This window comes from Mytilus edulis, unplaced genomic scaffold, assembly GCF_963676685.1.
Source record: "Mytilus edulis unplaced genomic scaffold, xbMytEdul2.2 SCAFFOLD_2055, whole genome shotgun sequence".
Lineage (NCBI taxonomy): Eukaryota > Metazoa > Mollusca > Bivalvia > Mytilida > Mytilidae > Mytilus > Mytilus edulis.
The window spans coordinates 1598-18319 of record NW_027268740.1 but is presented as its reverse complement, the minus strand read 5'-3'; the positions used below and the strand labels follow the sequence as shown (position 1 = coordinate 18319).

The 16722-nt window shown below is 30.0% G+C and overlaps 1 long non-coding RNA gene across 4 annotated transcripts; it reads right to left on the bottom strand.

Annotated features, from left to right (window-relative positions):
- Positions 1–7: 7 nt before the first annotated feature.
- LOC139508464 (uncharacterized) lies at positions 8–16099 on the bottom strand. 4 transcript variants are annotated; one of them, XR_011661228.1, is made up of 6 exons: positions 16081–16099; positions 14393–14477; positions 9220–9413; positions 4238–4392; positions 1163–1192; positions 8–669 (listed from the first exon to the last, which is right to left on the bottom strand). It is a non-coding gene; the product is annotated as an uncharacterized lncRNA (long non-coding RNA). The 4 variants fall into 4 exon arrangements; XR_011661230.1 differs by lacking the exon at positions 16081–16099 and adding an exon at positions 15921–15939 and having other exon boundaries at positions 1163–1253; XR_011661227.1 differs by lacking the exon at positions 16081–16099 and adding an exon at positions 15921–15939.
- Between the last annotated feature and the right edge of the window lie 623 nt (positions 16100–16722).

Sequence of the window (16722 nt, the reverse complement as noted above, 5' to 3'; positions counted from 1 at the left end):
TTATAACCACGCTGTATAGTAAAACAACGCTGAAAGAGCTGTCTCTACAAACCAAAGGCACGCAAGATGGATAATACTTAAATACTTTAAATTGTCCCTGACTGTAAAGACATCCAGCTATTCCTCTGACTTCTACACGCAATTTAAATATTGCCAATTCTGATTAAGTCTTGTTATTCGCGGGTATAAATGTTCATGGTTTTTTAAAACATAAGTGGTTAATGGGTTTTTTAAAAATAGCTTTAAAATCAATAAATTTCACTTTATATTTCTATGTTTAAGTACTTACTATTGAGATTGAAGGGACCAACCAAATCCATGAAAATTTGTAATCCACAAACAATAGTACTTTCACAGTATAAAATAATTTTCATTTTTCAACAGAATCAACCCTCTTTTCATACTCAGAAATAAATTGATGCTAATTTGTCTTTAAAATAATGGCAAATTATTTTTTTTGATAAATTTGTCTAACGAAACCTCAAATAAACAAAAACATAAATGAAAAGTATTTAAAATGGCTGGATATAGAAATGTGTTTTAAGACTGAAGCCATTTAGGGTTGATTGAATGTCTATACAGGTACAGAGCATAGTACAACTGTTTGATGTTTATAATACAAAGAAGGCAATAAAATGCAGAAATACATTACCTGATGGTGGCTTTGACCTTTAATACAAGGGCAGAAATCCTAATTAGTATTTATAGCATTAAATTGATTATTTAATTTATTTAAAGTTACATGTACAATTAAAAAATTATGCATTTAAATACCTTTGAAAAAGAACGACAGAATAAATTATGACAGAATAGAAATTCGTAAATTAATCAGGGGTGATAAAAATCATCTTGTAATTAAATAAAATAATTTGTAATAACTTAATTTTTTTAGAAATCACACCCCTCATTGCATCCCCCCCCCCAAATCTCTTTGATAGAAATTGATAGAAAATCATCCCTCGTTAATACTGAATTGCAATTCAAATTTGTTTTCCACGATAATATACATAAAAGATTCACTAAAACAGGAAACAATTCACACTTCAACGGTTTATATTTATCTAGCTAATTACTTTTAGTATTTTAATCAAAAAACGTTTTATAAATATTATTGCCGATGTCAATGGAAGTATTGAATTTTACACAGGGACTGATTATTTACCTTTTATCTTGGTAAATGGCATTTATCCGACTGAAAACAAATCAGATATTGTCATTAGTGATTCAATGCAAACTATCTGTGCTGCATTAACCTGTAAAATATCAACGTCTCTCAGTATATATTAAAATATGAAAGTCACCATATTTTGAGAATAAATGCAAAAGATATTTGTCATTTTTTTCTACTAATATCTACTTAAAGACAAACTTAAAATTTTGAAATTTTAAATAAAAAAAACTTATTTTTGATAACTTGATCTTGGTTTTCAATTTGAATGTTTTTGTTTATTCTAAATGTACAAGTTTAAAGACAAATCAGATTTACAATATGTAGAAAGGTCAAAGCAATACTCCTTTTTTCTTTAACAAGTGAGAACAGTTTTAGGGAACCAGTAAAGGTTCACTTTATTATTGCAATATCTTTTGAAAGAGTAAGATTAAACTCAAAAGATTCATGAAGACTTGAAAACATTAACAGGGCATAAAAATTCCTTTGTTGTTCGAATTCAATGAAAGTTGAGATCTCATTTTTTCCCCTTTTTTCAGTAAGCTTAAGTATTTTATCTTGAAAAAAATTCACAGTTCATATGGGAAGATAAAGCCTATAAATGGATCTATGCAAGAAAAATAAACTGTCTACGTGAATCTAGATATTCATTTTTCTCTCTGATAATATATAGTTATAAAAATAGCAATCAAAATATTGTCAATGATCCTCCTTATAAAGATTGAACAATTTAATGGGATAAATTTAGAAGCATGATCATTGTACAAATGTAATCTACAATCACATATGAAAGAATCACTTCACCTAAAACAATTCAATACAGTATTTCCTTTCAATTCTTACTGCCAAACTTAAAATTACTTTATTCAAAATATGTGTTACATTGTATATGAACTACTGCAATCCAAAACGGCCAAGAAATAATTAATTTTTTTTTCAATAGAGATAGACCTTTCCAGTAACTTGTTTCCCAAATTTTACTCTAAAATCATAATTTAAATACAGATTCTTACATTGATACGAGTGGATTATCAGATTTATCCAATCGAGATAGTTAAATTATCATTTTTAAGTTCGAGTCTCTGCATTGACTTTAAAATTTATAATTTAACTATCAAGATTGGATAAATCGGATAATCCATGAGTAACTATGTAAGAATCTGTTTCTCTAATGATTAAGAAATACATTTCTTTTTTTGTTAACCAAAAATCCCCTTCGAGTGCCTTTCACATTGCACGAAATTGTCAATTTCATTAACACCTGTTATAGCATATTTTGATTCATCCAGTTAGCTAAAAAGGTCATGACCCTTAAAATCATTCAATGATCTTTTGAAATCACCGGCAACCACATGTTGATTAAATTTTTTTATTCAATGGGTTCGGAAAGGGATAAATTTCCATAGAATTAGAGAAAGTAGATTATCTCCCTTGTCATGAAGTAATAAAAGTAGTCCTCAATTAGTGTTTTACAATCCTCTATGATTACAAATTCTTGTAATTAAACTCAATTATGAAGCTAAAAAAGGTTTAAAACTGCACATCATTTTTTATTGGCTTCTTGCCATTGATTTACACTGCAGCAAACCAGTATTTAAAAAAAAAATTATGAGTATACTATAAATCTCCCAGACAAAGCCTCAAAGGAAATAAAAAAAGTGCCTTACTATATTTTTTTTGTTTTAGAAATTCTATTGTGTGATAAAAAAACTCAATAAGACAGGTTTTCCTTAAATTATATTTCCTTGTAACAAAAACAATTACCGGTATTTATTTTTTGATAAATCAGATTTGTACATGTATGATTTAGATAAAAAAAAGTTTGATCAAGATTGACATTTAAAAATTAAGAATTTTGAAAAAGAAGTGCTTCTTTATCCTGTAACAAGCAGAAGCTTTTTTTTTTTTTAAGTCATGATGTAAAATAAATTATTTTTCTTATGAAAATCCACAATTACAAACATGCTTGAACATTATTGTCAGAAAATATTCAAACACATTTCAACCAAGAATAGAATAATGGCAAAAAATACATATTACCAATCTTTTAATTATTCAACATATTTATTTGTCATTTATTTAATATGCTTACAGCTGCTTTAACCAATGCAACATAAAGAAATAACAACAACTTTCTGTATTCCCAAAATCAATTTGTTTTTATGAAACTTTACATTATATCTTAGTTTTTTTAATACTATTTATATTACTGTATATTCTGTATAAGGAAGATTTACTCAACATAAGCATGCAACAACAGGTCAACAAATCTACCAAAACTAGGTTAAACACCATGAGAAATATAGACATGGTTGCTACATTGAAAGTCTGTTCGCCAAGTATTATACTGCTCCTTCGCTACGTAAAATTACCAAATTACTGTAGGACTTAAAACTGTGCTGTTTAAATTTTTACACATGTACATTAAAAGTATACATTTTTCCACAAAGTATACATATAAAATTTAAAGGAAAATGCAAAAGCAAAAGTTTCCATCATGGTCTAATCTGCCTATCAATCAAGTAGAGAATATTTATCTGCTCTGTAGATACAGTAAAAATAACTTGGTGAACAGTCTTTTTACAGTGCATGATAGTGAATTAAGATGAAAAAAGCATTTGTGAATGGTAAACTGTCATATAAAACTAATAAAGAACTCAACTTGCAAATAACAATAACATGTAACTCAGTGATGTAAATGCCACTATAATCAATTGTTTGTTACAATTGGTGTAAGTCTCAATCCTATTATATAACTCAAAAAATGTCAACACAAACACATTTCAATTTTCTGTCATATGTTAGATTTCACTTAGTAATCCAACATTCTTTAAATGACATCTGCTTGTCACCTTAACAAACAAAAATGTCTAGACTTCCTGTTTAATTTCTTTGAGTTAGCCAAAATGTGCTTGTTTTGACATTGGACAGTTTAAATATGATTGTGAGGTCTTACGTTCGGGTCACCACCAGCGGTCAATATCTGCAATACAAACCTGACCAGACAAGGCTTTCATCTCCATATTCTGGTCTCTGGCTATTAATTTAAAAAAAGAAAAATGTCTTTACCTGATATTTTATCTTTTTCCTCAGTGCAGCCACCACCATCACCAGCTGAACTGGTTCCAACACTGGTACCTCCACCAGTCATTGTATTTGGTCTGGTTACCATTGACTTCATTTTTATTGTTTACATCAAGTTGCTTGAACTCAAGCTGAGAATCCTGAAAAGAATGAAGCAATCATTTCCTTACAAATTTTACTTATCATATTCTTCCAAAAGAATAGTCTATAAATAGTACATATAACATATATAGTTTATAAATAGTACATATAACATATATAGTCTATAAATAGTACATATAACATATATATATAATGAGTTTCTGTCATGTGTGTCGATGACTTGTGTTATATCTTTGTATGCACAAGTTTCATGTTAATATTTGAGAATTTCCCAAATTAAAAACCCGTATCAATCAAGGGTAACACTTATACGAGTAATGTTCATATACTTGAACCTGTTGAAAATGCAAGTAATATTTATTTGCAAAGGCCAATTTGCAAGGTTTTATTTTTAATTTCAATGTTTGATTATCTCCCTTTTCACTTTAAAAAAAAAAGTAATTTGACTGTAAAAATCCCTCAAATTCTAAGGTTAGGGGATGTAAAAAAAGAGCCTAAGACAGTTATTTTTGTTGTTACTAAACAAAGATTTCTACTGACTCAATTGTTAAGTAACTCCAGAGGCCTTAAAAATTGCTCCTTAGAGACTTATACATTGTAAATGGACAGTATTTTGATAATAACACTAACAGATCTTCACAAATTAGGTTTTTATAGTCCATAAAATGATTATGATGATATTTTTTAAAATAAAGTAAAGAAACAATTTTTAAACACTCTATTATAATATCAATTATAAAGCCTCAAGTTGAAGAGAATTTCAAGAAAAGAAGCAATTCATGACAAAGACCAACTTTTTAATTTACTTTAACATGTACATGTTAAACCAAGCAAACAATCTGGATTATTTTACAAAGGAGGCAAGAAACATCTTGTGGAATCTGGATTAAAAGATATACATACAATAAAGACACACCAATTTTTATTAAACCCAAATAAATGCAATCTTAAAATAAAACAAAATACACAGACACACATACTGCATGCACAAATGACCTACATAAAAGCTGAACAGATGGTGTAATTAGCTTAACTTGCACTCATCAATAATTCATACAGAAATGACCTTTACTAATTAACAGTTTAGGTCAAGAATGGTAATTTATATAAATGTATAATGACTTTGTCTAAAAGATGTCTTATCCATGTCGTTTTTATTTATAGGGATATTATTGCATTGATCTCATTTTCTCAAAATATGTATCTCATTTGGTAGAATTTTTATTTTTTTTGAAAATCTATTTGGACCCCATGAATGATGATCGAATTTACAGTACAAAAAAAAAATTTTGATTGAAAATATTAAAGAGAACGAAAAGTTAATATCTGCTCAGGGCATTGTTTATGGTGTTTTATTCTCATCAAGACAGCATTATAAATGCAAATGGCTGACTATACAATATGGGTTTTAATTGTTTTGTCATTGTTGAAGGCTGCATGGTGAACTATAGTTGCTAATAATTACTTCCATGTCATTTTGGGCTAATATCTTTTTATTTCTATAAAGGAATGAAAATAAAGTGTATATTTACAAATTTTCATAAAATTATTTCACATTTTTAGGTACCTATAACATGATTTATACCATTACGAATACACTGTTATTAGCTTCTTGAGAGATAATGTCTTTGAACAATCTAATATCCTTCAATGTCAAGTTTCTATTCCCAATGAAACTGTAGTTAAATATACTCCATCCCAGACTAACAACAACATCCCACAGAGCTGAATTAACCTTCTACATACAATCTAAATCAATCTATTGTCAAAATTCAATTACAATCCTAGTATCACATCCTGGCATTTTATTAAAATCACTTATTTTCCCAGTCATTTTATCTTACTTGATTTCAGATATATTACTTATTGATTGACATAGATCATCAAAAAAGGTAAAGTTGTCTATTATTCATGGAAAAAGTAATATATATATTCTTTACATTGTGTAAGGTCAAACCATAATCTATCCCATTATTTCTTTTTTGATAGGGTCACTTACAATGCTGGATTTTTATTTTGAAAAAAAAACCTTCAAAACATTCTTAAATTACAGGGTAACAGCATACAAGGTTTTTTTTTTTTAATAAGAAGATACCCAATGTTAATTATTTGACCATGACATATTTCATTGTAAATAAAACAGGGTGTGAGGCCTATTCTATTGTTCAAGACTGTGTTAAAATGTTTTATTGGTTTTTCTTGTCTCTTGTTTCTGTCTCTTTGAAGATTTTTCCATTTTAGGCATTTACTCCAGTTGCGAATATAAGACAAAAGCGTGTTACTTGATATGAATATGATACCTTCTCTGTTTTAGACTGAAACACTGCCAGATTTTTAAAGTGGTATTTTCAAGATATCAATTCACAGGGATTTCTTCACTTTACATAGAAACAGTCAAACTCTGCTGACGGTATGTGCTATATTGAAAAGCAGAAAATACCAATTTTCAAGTGTTTGGTTTGACCAAGACAGTAAAACTAACCAGGAACTCCTGCACTTGAAAGGAGCTCACAACTATGAGACTACTGATGCAATCACTGTCTCATTGACATAAACCCAACATCTCCTTTCATTCAAATATGTATCATCTTTTCAGGCAACATTTTACTCTAATAAAACATGTTTACAACTCAAGTACAACAGAGATTCTTATTAGTGCATTATTTCCCAAATCGAACTAACAATATATCTCAATGTAGATGACTGTGTGAAGTACAAACATGTCAAAATTATTTTGGACTTACCTAAAGGAAACAGAAACAGACAATACTAAGCCATGCTTCTCATTTCAAAGGAAACAGAAATAGACAATGCCAAGCCATGCTTCTCATTCAAACTACTTTCTGTCATGTAACATATTAAAGTAATACTAACATGACTAACAAAGCTGTTTTACAAAGTTTGTATTTATACAATCAAACCTAACTGTCAGTGATGCATGTTATAATCATCAAACAATTATAGATTTTCTGTAAAAAATATCATCCTATAAATATGTGCATTGTGAACATTAACATAAAAAGGAATGTCCTTTAGTCTTGTGTAATTAAATTCTACATCTAAATAAATCCAATAATTGAAGATAGTTATAATTTCAAATCACAAAAAAATATGTAAAGAGCCCAAAGAGACAGTCAGTTTCAATTGCATGATCTCATGCATGGGAGTCTAATTCTATCAAGTCACAACTTTTTTTTTATTATGAAATTTCATCTGGAATTGAAACCTCTCCTTTGTAATTTTAAAATATCTAAGTAGGATTTTCTATCCTATTGCACCCGTATATATGGCTGTAAATTGTAATTATCTGTTTGTATTCTTAAAAGGAGTACAATTTTGCAAATTTATTAGAAGTAGCAACAAATTTTAAAGACAATAGACATAACACTATTAACAGTAGTGCAAGCCTCATCCATAGGTTTAAAATTGCTTACCATAGACACTTTTCTAAGGTTTAAAACCTAGCATTTAAACAAAGCTGTTTTGCAGGTTAATTCTAAGGAAACAAGCCATCCAGGGATCCAGCCATTTTTAAAAGGGGGGTTCCAACCACGAACACCCCCCCCCCCCCCCCCCCCCCTAGAACCGCCAATGCCATCTGTTGTTTCAGTTAGGAATATATCCCATGTAAGAATCTCTTTTGAGAAATTATTTTACTAGAAACTACTATTAAAACGTTGCCCTTCTACTAAATATGACTACCATTCTTGCCTACATTTACAAAATGTATGATTGAACTAAACTTTTTCACAGGATTTTTTTCAGAAATATATATTGACCAACAAGCCATCTATTATTTTGGTCATAAAAACTTGAGATCAATAGAATCACATTTGAGAAACAATTGATATAGAATTCGAAACTATCATAAAAACTTTGCCTTCTAATTTCAATGATAAAACATGTATATTATGTATGTAGATTGGTCTATATTGTATCATTTTTTTGTAATGAAATAATTAATACAGGAAAACATTACCAGTCAACTTCCTGACAATTTACAAATTCCATAATATAACAACAAATACATGTTTGTGATCCAGTATTATTGAATGAGAGTCAATTACTTGTCCTATACAAACTTGTACATAGTATACAAATAAACACCATCTGTTACAGTTTAACACACAGGAATGAACAAATGTAGCAATGATTATTAAAATATGTGTGTAATAATTGTTAGTTTAATGTCTGGTCTGAATGTCCAGTAAGACCCACTTTTGGCCCCAAAATATAGCAGTTTTACAAAATTGTTAAAATGTAAACTTTAGTATAATTTATTGGAATGTAGAATGCTTCTGCTACATAAATATGGGCTGTTTATGACAATACAATGCACATACATCAGGTACTAGCATCATTTTCACAATTTTAGCATTTTAATTAAAAATAAAAGTGGCCGCATTTAATTTGTGTATATATATGTATTATCACCTAAATTTAAATGCAAGAAATCTGTTTCTGACTGGTAACCGTAAACATTATAAATAGGAACTTTTCCTCATATTTCTTAGCATGGACCAACACATTTCTACATGAGAAAAGTTAGGATATATACTCTTTACAAAGAAATATTTAAAGAACTCTTATTTTTAAGACAACTGTACATGTCTAGATCTACTGTACAAAATTAACAAAATATATATATATTGGATGGAAAATTGTCTCATTGGCACTCATTCCACATCTTCCTTTATCATGTTTATCTATATGAATATTTTGTACAACAAATAAGCAGAATTTAATTTTAAATTGCAAACATTTAGTTGTATATATGGTAAAAAATTGTAAAAATAATGTGCTGTGAAATTTTTCCAAGCAAAGAGTATTTATTATACAATGTTGCTGCAATGCATGATTTATACCTTCACTGTTGTAATCCTTCTTTCCAACCAACTGGGCTAAGTATGTAAATCTGGTTTATTTAACAGTAGCCTCTCAAGATTCTTGTCAAATCCTTGTTTTCGAACAAATGTCAACTGAAAATGTCTCCTCTGATATTAAACTGTACCAATCTTGTGAAAAAATCAGACTGTTCTTATTTTACAGACTGAAAACACTGAAAAAGAGAGACACAATCTATGAGATAAATTTCTGTAGGAACTATATATCCTGTAATCCAATACACATATCTAAAAGTCTGTGATAAAACCAGTGTTAAATCCAAGTCTTCTTTCATAGTCATTTCTTATAATCAACATGATCAGGTTAATATCTTTATACTTGTACAAAAATCAATGACTACTTCTAGTAAACACTGCCTTAATTGGTCATAAATTTTTAATTAATTAAAGGCTATGATATTCATGCATGACAACATTTGTATCTTCTAATGCTATTTGTTCTCAACAGGAAATTATATATATGGGAAAAAAGTACAGTGTATTCTACGAAGGTTTTTCGATTGAATTTTTGGAATGTTGTTAGTTCTTTTACTTCATTGCCTCCTGTTGATTTGGCGTGATAATCTGAATCCAGAGAGGAAACTAAATTTTACAGTTCAGTAAAATTAATCAATAAGTTATTCTTTCATAAATTATTTATGTATGCTACTAAAATTTTTATACAGGAGACAAAGCTAAAAGTAAGAAATGTTTATCATGTTAAATTAAAATGTAAAAATAAAATTTAACTTGATGTTCTTCTCAATAACTTCTTATGTATCCCACTTTTGATAGTTTCATTTGTTTTGTCCTGTTTATCTGACAGCCACTGATATTACATTTGACAGTGAACAGTATTTGTATATTTTCCAAACAAGGGTTACCAGTATTCAAACAATATTAGAAATGGTGGTTAAAACATTTAAAATGAATATTAAATGTTTGGATGACAGCCAGACAGGGGTTAAACATAATTTTGAAAATTGAACCAAGTCAGTGTGGAGGATTTTCATAAATAATTCCAACCTATTAAGTCTCAGATCACTACACTTTTACTCTTTATATATTCTGGTATAGCCATTAACGTGTTTCTCATGTTTTAAAGATTCAGATCTTCAGCCACAAGATAATATAACAGCTGCAGTCTTAACAGTCTTTCTTAGATTTTCCAAATCAATGCTTGGCTAGCATGTTATATTATTTATATCAACTGTAAGCTTGAATGTTGTAGATAAAACTATCTTTTTTTCCTAATACTTATTGATTTAGTAGAAAAAACATTAAACCATATATATAAACAATGATGAAAGACCACTAACTAGAAAACATTAGTTAATGACATTAAGCTTCTTTGAACAAACATTTAACAAACATCAAAGTTCTTTTAAGCATCTAATAATATATAATTTAACTATAAACTGAGCAGAACCAACAAATCATATTGTTTCCTTCCTATCTGTGATGATTTAAGAAAGTCCATCTTTTCTAACCTAAAATTATTCTTATCTTAATTCTTGATCATATATATAGAAAGGTGAAACAATGCCATGGTCCACTATAACCATTGTTTGTTACAATTGGTGTTAAGTCTCAATCCTATTATATAACTCTGATTCTCACTTAAAAAACATAATCTCCTAAATATTCATTGAACTCCCAGTCACCAAGTTTAGAAGACAATATATATATAATGGGCACAGATAAATCTATAAGCATGATAAGTGTCAGCAGCTTGTTGCACTTGTTAAAAAGAAAAAGCCAAATACAATGTAGCTCAGTAGCCAAAATAAAATATATATATACCTGTAGTCACCTTTAATTTGCCTAATTTAACTAAAAACACAAGGATACTTTTATTGTCATTTTCAAACAAGCACCACTCACTATTAAAATCTTACACACATATATATATCTTGTTATCATTTGTTTGAAAAAAAGGTTTTGAAAAAAAGCTTAGTCACCATACCTACTGGTACAAGTGTACACATATTTTATGTAACAAGGAACTAACATAAACATATAAAACAAGTACATCTAAATTTTTATTTTTTGGCCTGAAGGTGTTGCATACTATCTTTTTAAAGTTTTATGATAATTTATAAGTTTTTTAAAAATAGTAAGTATCGTACCTTTTACGATTTGTTGTCCAATAGGCAATTTTCAGAGCCAAGAAAAGATGTTTGTAACAATTTCCATTCTAAAATGGACTGGCACATTATGCCACATATCATAAAATATAGTATAATTTTACTGTTACAACTACTTTAAACTAGGAATACACAAGCGCTTGACTATCATAAATTATATCATCATAAATCAATAATTGTTGAATACCTAGTATAATATTATCTTACTTATCATATTATCTTTTTAAAAGCACATTTGATATTGCTCCCTTCTGAGAATTTAAATACAATTGCACACTTGACAATATTTGTTTGTTCAAAAACATTTGTCCTATAAAACACATTCTTACATGTTACTTTCATTGTATATATAAATCCATAGATATTTATAGTTATTTCATAGTCTTCCAAGACTGTAAGTAAAAGAGCTTACCACTGATCTGACGATTGTTTATATTTTACATGTTTAAAATCAATTATTAGCAATGTTCTTCCTCCCAAGTCAAAATATTAAGGATTAAGTTTTCTATCATTATCTGACCATTTCATGTTTGTTGTATAAAAAACATGATAAAACTGTTTCCCTATAGATAATTTTTCAAATATACCACAACTTCCTCCTAAATAAGATGTATTGCACATAGTATATACATGTATGTATGTAACACAAATGTACAAAACATATGGGAAAAATTACTTTAAAAAATTTAAGAATATAGTTTAAAACAACTATTTTTATAACAGTACAATGAAAATGTACTTCAAACTTTATATGTTTAACAACATCACATGGTCTTACTACACATTGTTCGTCAAAACAGGATACATTTTCCCTCTTCTGAAATATATTATATTTTAAATGAATGTTGTCTCACTCAAGTTTTTTGTGAGATACATTGCCAGTCCGCTACTTCACTTTTTATGCCATTTCACTTGTGTTTTTTTCATTTCTGTAAAATATGTGACCTTCTGCTCAAGTATATATATACACATGTATTTACATGTACACATGCATACTGGTAATGCCCGCGTCACACTGTCCCGCTTTTTACGCCGATTGGCAACACGATAATGGAAATTTTCAAAATCGGGACTGATCGTATCCAGATCGGGCTATTCGTAGTGCCACCTTTAACAATCGTAGAACCATCGGCCACTTTTTCTAGCCTTCGGGGACAACTTCGGGAAGGGTTCTAAATTTTTTAACATGTTAAAAAATCCCCGAAGGTGCGTCCGATGTTGAGGGTTCGTATTGAGTTCGTATCACCATCCTCACTATCGTAATGTCACCGGGAATGCATCTTTGCACATCGTATTGCATTCGTGTTTCCATCGTTGCCATCGGGCAGTTTTGACATTACGATGTCTACACGAATGAATCACGAAGATACCCGTAGGTCTTACGATGCAACACGACTTCGTGAAGACCTCGTAATCCCGTCGTGTTGCCATCGAATAAAAGTACGAAGGCGACAAGATGGAACTACGACGGCAATAAATCCAGCTAAATGTAAGTTAATTTTCGCGTTAAAATACATTTAAAGTGCCATGCGCGATATGCACTGGTCAGTCTAATATGACAGTTAAGAAAGACGTTCACAAAACATGGAGCTCATATCATATGATTCTATGAGAAAGGCGACAGCGTTGTTTCTATTAATTCAAATGGAACAAGAAGAGCAGCTATTACAGGCTCAGGATTTACTTTTACAAATAAAATGTTATTTTTTGTCAATTTTTCATATCAAGTAACATAATGAAAATCATAAACGCGAATGTTTACTCCATAACCATTTTGTTTTCTATATGTCATATTTTGCCGCATTTGTTGCTTTCCCCACATCCTTCTTTTGTCTATATTATTATGATATTCTCCTGGAAAGAGCTCTTTTTGAATAAAAGGGATCAACGAACCCATTACCTTACCTTTAAGATAGATCAGTAAACATGGGCATAATTATGGGTGATTATTCAGACTAGTGCACCACATTTTACAGTTCAAACAAGGCAATGCCGAGCGTGGCATCCCTCGTATGTAACCATATTGGGGACAAATATGGACACTATATTTGTATATACACATGCAGAAAATGGTAAATTGAATATGCATATTTGATACATCAACTATTTTTCTAGAAATCAACCAAAACATTCAGTAACTGGAAATACCTTTAATATTGTCTTTAGAACCAGCAGGTAAAAAAATGAGCAACCAATTCCTGTGTATTATGCTATTTCAAGGAGAAAAAACAAGTCCATCTGCATGACCTTGACCTTTGGCCTTGAACGTAAAAAATGTCAGATCATTACAAGGAGGAACAATATACCAAATGTGGTTAAAATCTTTTGAAGCATATTGGTTTTAGAGTGTCCACAAGGGTGATATTGCCTTGTATTACAACTGCCACTGTGACCTCGACCTTTGAACTTTAAAGTCAATAGCGCTTAAGATATTCTTAACGAGTAACACCATACCAAGTTTTGAGCATTTTGGGTACAGAGTGTCAATAACAATTTTATATACACGCAACTTACATGTAGTAGGCGAGGAGATAATAAACTAAGTTTTATAAGAATTAGACAAAAAGACCGATTTCCCGCCATGCATGGCAGACTTGTACAAAAACGATATGTTGTCGAAATTCTGTTCGTATCTTTTAGACATCGTATGGCCATCGCGCCATCATCGTAATCCATCGTGTAGCCTTCGTAATCCATCGTGTAGCCTTCGTAATCCATCGTGTAGCCTTCGTGATCCATCGTGTAGGCTTCGGCTGAGATATGAAGTTTAAATACCCGTCTTCGGTTAACCTTCGTATGTCCATCTTTTGCATCGTATATAATTTCGGCACCATCGTATAGACTTCGTTATTCATCGTACTTTCTTCAGTCACTTTTTGGTATTTTAACGAGATCGGGACCAACTTCGTACGAACTTACAATTTTCGCATTCGTGTGTCCATCGTATATAAAAATCGGGACAGTGTGACGCGGGCATAATACAAACTTATTTAGTTATAAACACTTACCACACTTCTTGAAAATTTCCCAAAGGCAAAGATATGATTAAAAATATATGTTGATCAAGATTCTTTATTTTCTTCAATTTTGTTTCTGTAAAAAAAGAGACAAAAATACGACTATATTTTGAAATAAATTCACACTTTTGGTGATACCTAAACTACATAGATACAAAATGTATCTTAAACACCTTCATGTCTAGGTGAACTACTATCCAACTACCTCTAGTCCATAATTTACATTGTTGATAATAAAATTGATATTAAAATTAACTAAGTACAGTACATGGATTCGTCTGTTTTAGTAGTTTTTGCCAAAGTCTGCACAACTGCCTGCCATATATATAAAATAAGCTTATAGAAAATTTGGGCTTTGTTGATTTTTTTTTTTTTGGTTTGAGGTTTACCATTCTAATATGACGTGCTTCTTTCGCTTTGTAAACAACACTGTGATAAAATTCTCGATATATCTATACTTAGCGCAGACTCAGAGATATACATGATAATGGCTGTTACAATATACTTCCCACGTAAATCTACATGTATTGGAACCTATTTGCAGACCCTTGGCCGATTTTATTGATTTTAAAAGTGCAATTAAAAAAAGACAAAATAACTGTTATTCTTATTCGAATGCATAATAAAAGCAGTAATGCACAAGAGCTCTGTGAAATCAACAAAACAAAAATAAAATAAAATTCCGCGAAAGTCTATTAATTTTTTTGGCGCATTTAAGTCCGATTTCAAACATGACGTCATACAAATGAAACCGCTAAAGTTGAAAGTTTTCTGTTACGTGAATCATCGAAATTCGTATGATATTGTATTAAAACTGATTTTTGAGGTAGGTTTTGTTTTATTTTCTATTCTATTGCATTATTTGCATATTTACTAATTTCAGCAAGTCAAAATGGCGGCTCCTTAGTTACGAAATGTCAACTTTGGAATCAGGATTTGACGGAAGCTTACGAGAAAATCATGTAAATAAAAAATGGCAAATGTTGGGTTTGAGAATTAGAAGAATTAAACAGTTTTTTCTAGCGGTTATTCACGAAATAACCCATGCAAGCTACAGATTTATCAAGATATTTGAGCTTTATCTAACAGGGAGTAAAAAAGATCAGCCACACACACACCAAACCAACCCTCGCTTCAGTATTTTAATGACCGTATTTGTCCTATTAGAATCGAAATAATTCATGGAAGCCATAGATTGTTGGAAATTTACACATGGCCTGGGCCGGGCCCAGGCCATGTGTAAATTTCCAACAATCTATGGCTTCCATGAATTATTTCTTAAATAGACAATACCCAAAAAATATCAGATTCCTACAAAAAATACCAAATCCACAGTACATTATGTGTATATATATATACAAAATATCACACATCTAATTACATGTGTATAAATCATTACCATGTGCATAAATAAAAACATGTATACATGTACAAGAATCTCTTATATTCAAGCTATTTATATTACCATGATAAAGCTTTTTTTTCTAATTTCGGTTTCTTTTTCCTAGAACTAACCTACCTTCATTTAAACATGAGGTAATGCAAATTATAACATCCTTTTTCAATTCGACCTCCTCACAAACAGATTACATGTAACACCATTCTTATAATTATCACAATAAGGATAACACTAACAGATAAGTTGACTAAATACAACCTTGTTATCACAGAATGTTTACCTCTTTATATGTATAGCTAATCTCCCGTAATAAAATGTCCACCATTATTTTTTTAAAGGACAACAAAGACTCAATAATGTCAATGTTTAAACATGATAGGTCATGCTCCAGTGAATCTATATATCCTAATCGATAGACCTGTGTTATACTATGTAACTAAAGTAAACAATGGCAAAATGAATTGTCTCTTTATTACAAAATGTACACTTAAAGTTTAATATTTTCTTCAATCATTACATAATATCAAAATGTTATATATTATTCAAACACTGCAATGGAATGTAGTTTATACAAAGATATAAACCTGTGTTGCTCACCTCCTGTCCTAGGTTTAAGTGTGTATGTATCAATGGATGGTCACCAACATTAAAGACTAGATTTCAAAACAAAATATACTGCTTTGACAAGCACAGCTGGATATGACTGGAAAAAAAGTAAGGGCAAAAAAAGGACACAATATTTAAGCTTGATACAAGTCTGAATTAGAAGACAAAAATTGTGACCCCCAATTTTACTTTGGAATTTCTTAAATCTAAAAGGAAAATATTTACCCTTCCTCATTTTTTTTTTACCCCCACCTACCTTTTTCCTTTCCAAAAAAAAATAATAATGCAGGAATTCTAATTTTTTTTAATCTTGAGG